We start from the raw sequence: 4,399 nt of genomic DNA on the forward strand, positions 1-4,399 counted from the left end.
TCATACTTTTCTGTGAAGGATCACAAAACCAGACTTGGGCCAGATTTCGGTAGCTTGATCATAACGTTTGTCAGCAAGATAAAAAATTCATGAAACTCCTATAATATAATTTTAAGGTGTATAAATGATTGTGAGAAGCATCTTTGAGTCCACTGCAAAAGAATGTTGAGAAAAACTTCTTTTTTGAAAGCAAAACATAGTATGAGATTTATTTATTCCCTTGGAATAAATAAAAGAGATTCAAAAAAATTGCAACGTCCCAATAATGAATAAAAGAATATTCATGATCGTTGATAGTTATGTTTCAGCTGAATGAGAGCTGCATTTTTCGAATTCAAAACAAAATAAAAAATAAAATCAAGGCATACAATATAGTGCAAGGAGGTCTTGATAGAAGACAGCACTATCTAAAGGAAAGGGGGAAAAAAAAGAATACAAATATAAAATAAAATGACCCACACACATTTCATATTGCACGCTTGACCATCTCTTGACATAGACATGCAAAGTCTTTTGTCTTCCTTTTTTATGAAGCATTTTAAATCCTTGACTCACTCTTATAATTTATAGGGACCTAATTCAAATTCACGGCATTTATGAAGTTGTAAGTTGTGATATGAATAGGCTTCTTGTGTGCAAGGAGAGCTAAATCACTGTTTGCTGTAGGGTCTAAGAGAAGAGATCAAATCGATAGCCGGCCTAATGCTATTGGCCTACAAAAGCATTGTCGGGGGATATGTGTTCGAAACGTGAGACGGGCAGGCACCAGGCCTTTGGCTATGGGGGGTGCGAGAGACTAGACGCGAAACACAAAGCAAAAGACTCTGAAAACACCTTAAATGCTTAAAAATTGACAGTCGGAATGTTTTAAGCTGCTAATGATTAGCCAAAGTGAAATTCAATTACAAATGTTTGCCGTTAATGGCACTGATGGTGTTAGGAGAGTTTAATACTCTCAAATTAGATCAGGACTGTAAATTTCTCACTCATGCCTGCAATTAGATCCATTTGAAGCTGATCAAGAAGTACATATCTGGTGAAATTCCCTGCTTGATGCCCTTGTAATTCCCAATTATGGTAGAGCGAGGTTACCCTCTCTCCTTCTTGCCTTACCGCTGATCCATTTTCTTGTTGCTTAACCTCAGACTCCTTGAATGCTTGCCGATTATGACATCTCAGTTTGCCTCCCTTTGCTTGCCGAGCTCCGACATCTGCTCTTGCCGAATTTCCCTCGCCTTATCTTTCCCTTGTCGAGAATCTTCTTACTCTCGAGTGAGAGAGTTCCTAGATCTTCCAATTCAATTGTGAGCTTGAAGCCGAGCCTCATTCCCTTCTGCCTCCTCTTGATTATGGCCGAGAGAGAGAACCAATATGCCTTTTCCCTCCTCTCCTCTTCGACAGTCACATGTCTTCCCTCGGACTCCCTTCTCTCCTTACTTTGATTGGAGATCGAGAGAGAGAAAGAGAGTCTCCCTTGCTTTGTTTCTAGTCGAGGATGAGAGAGAGCGAGCAAGAGCTTGAGTTAGCTTATCTTCCCTTTGGTTACTCTTCTTCTTCTCCCCTTGCTTGCTTGCCGAGAACGAGAGAGAGAAGCTTTGCTTGTTTTTCGAGGACGAGCTGAGAGCTTCCTCTTCCTCCCTTTGCCTGCTTGCCAACCTAAAACTTCCCCTCAAAACTTCCTTTCTGCTCTCTTTCATGCTCTAATAATAGCCCCACACCACGCTTCAAAACATTAGGAAAAGTTTGGACTCAAAAATGGGCCTTGTAAGAATTGTTGATGTGGCATAGCTTTCAAAAAGTGGGGATCGGTAAATTTTTTGCAACTAAGATCCAAACTTGTCAAAGGTTGGATATTTAGAATCTACTCTTCAAATGCTATCTATTGATATATAGCATGCATGTATCGGACATTGCCTTCATGTAGATCTAGAAAAAGGTGATTTTAGATTACCGTAACGGTAACAAAACCTGGCTGATTGAAAAAAAATGGCATAACTTTCATAGAAGTCATCCAAAATTTTCGGACCTTGGCTCTTTAGAATCCATTTTTCAAGACATTTCCAATGATAGGTCGTATCATGGGGTTCTAAGCAATATTTAGAGGGGTCTACCGGGTTGCTTTCTTTTGTACAACTTTGATGATGTGGCACTCTTAAAAGGCCCAAAAATGAGTTCAAAATTTTCCTAATGCCCAATTTTTACCCCACCATGTAGTCACGGCACCGTGACTGACGTGGCGTGGGAGCGAAGACTTAATGATGTGGCAGGTCGGACTTGCAACTCCACGAAATCCAATGCAAATGGTGCCAAACCTCTGCGCAAGGAGATGCTAAGCAAGTTTCGCCTCAGTCGCGCGCTCGTCCGAGATCCGAGATGGCCGGCGCGAGCCCAATCCCCCCCCCCCCCCCCCTCAGCGCTCTGTTCGTTGCTCGCCAGGAAGGATACTTTCTTTTGTTTTCTTTTCCCACCCACACACCAAGCCCTTAATTCTTATTTTGGGTGGCCAAGGTTGTGGCCCTTGGGTGTCCATTTGAATTGTGAGCATGGGTGGCTTTGTTAATTCATTGAGGCTCTAGGCCCTTGTACCATATTTGGAGTACATATTGGCAAAGTCATTGTCAAGCACAACATTTCATATACATTCCGGCCAAAGCAGTGCCTAGCACGACATTTGGTTTTTAATGACAATATCATCGTGAATTTTATTGCCCATTTTAGTGTTGCAAACCTTGCCACAAGCCATTAAGATGCAAGTGTAGGTGATTACTTTTGACAAAAGACCCTCGACTTTGTATCTGCTTAAGCCATAGCCATGTTGAAAATTTCCTGCTGTAAGCAAACTCCAGTAAATAATATTCTTGTCACATATCAACCAAACCATTGCTGCATGACATCCCAAAACTTGGTCGATGTCACAAATTCGCAGATGGCACTCCGGTTGAGCAGACTGGACTGGTATGGAATCGGCCCCCGGTAAATCTTTAACGGCCAATAACTTGGCAACCGTAAATCCGATCACCGATCTAAAAAGACCAATGCGCTCCACAAAGTGAGCACTTCAGGCCCATGCATTCATTTCATTTATGTCCCCTCGGCTGTAGTTTCCCAATCCAGTGGGGATCTGCAATTGACTCAAACTTTGAACTACCATAACTTCTTCACCATAGCTCCAATCGACGAGCCGTAAAGACAGGCTGGTAGAGCACTTCAAACACTACAGTTCTAGATCATAATATTCCACATGTGCTCACTTCAAGCATACTCATTTTTGGTATCATTAAGGCATCCGTTGGCCCTTTTAAGCCGCATGTGGCATACATTAATCATTAAGCTTGGCTTGTTAACATGCCCTGATCACTGTTCACTAAAGGTGTAGGCTTTCAAGAATCTTATCTTGCATTTATCTGCTCTTTTTCTCTTCATGGTAGCGGAGCTGCACGACAACATTATCCATTTCCCGGCATGACTACTAGAACGTGCAGACTCTCGTGCTTGATCACTGAAGTCGATGGAACAGTTCACAGGGTCTCTCTCTCTCTCCGGGTGCTATATATATAGGGGGCGCAAGAACCCAAATGGATTAGCTACCTTTCCCAGCTTCTCTAGCTGCTAGAAAGTGGCGGAAGTACCAACTAGCATTGCTGCACCAATATAGCTATCGCCATTGCCATGAGGACGCTGTAGGCATTAGCCTTGACAGGTCTAGATTATACTGCACTAATTGCTGCAGAGGCATGGTCACAGCAGGACGAGTCCCTGGAGGCGCACAATGTAGAAAGGAAGAGTGTACGGGTAGCGAGGTTGGTGTGGGATGGGAAGGTGGCGGCGTATGCATAGAGCTATGCCGAATAGCAGCGAGACAACGATGCATGTGCTGTTCTCAGCACTCTGACGGGAGCTATGGAAAGAACGTGTAATGGGCAAGCACCATCTCCATTGCCCCGCCGACGCCGTCAATTACTGGATCAGCGAGAAACAGTTCTATGATTACCAGGCCAATAGCTACGCCGCCGGCGAGAATATGTGTGGCCATTACACGCAAGTGGCGTGGGCGGATTCCATCCGCCTGGGTTGCGCCTCCGTCGGCTGCAACAATGGTGGTGGCACCTTCGTCATCTACAACTAGGACCGTCCTGCCAATTTCCTCAGTGAGCGTCCCTACTGATCGTCCTCTTCATCATCCCTCAGAGCTCTCTCTCTCTCTCTCTCTCTCTCTCTCTCTCTCTCTCTCTTGTCTGCACGCTACAAAATAAATCTGTTTGCATTTCTAAATGGAAACGAGCACTCTAGTTATCCCTCTCGTCATGCTGCAAAATAAACGCTCTTACATAATTGGCTTTTACATAATTTGATGTCACCCTCTTTTGATATTTTCTATCGATGTTTTGTCGCAACTTTT

At 43.6% G+C, this 4,399-nt stretch overlaps 1 pseudogene; it reads left to right on the plus strand.

The window, feature by feature from the left end:
• Nucleotides 1-3,669: 3,669 nt before the first annotated feature.
• Nucleotides 3,670-4,165, plus strand: LOC147421190 (pathogenesis-related protein PR-1 pseudogene; annotated as a pseudogene).
• The last annotated feature ends 234 nt before the right edge of the window (nt 4,166-4,399 follow it).

This window comes from Adiantum capillus-veneris, chromosome 28, assembly GCF_014529385.1.
Source record: "Adiantum capillus-veneris isolate H3 chromosome 28, ASM1452938v2, whole genome shotgun sequence".
In the NCBI taxonomy this organism is placed as follows: Eukaryota; Viridiplantae; Streptophyta; class Polypodiopsida; order Polypodiales; family Pteridaceae; genus Adiantum; species Adiantum capillus-veneris.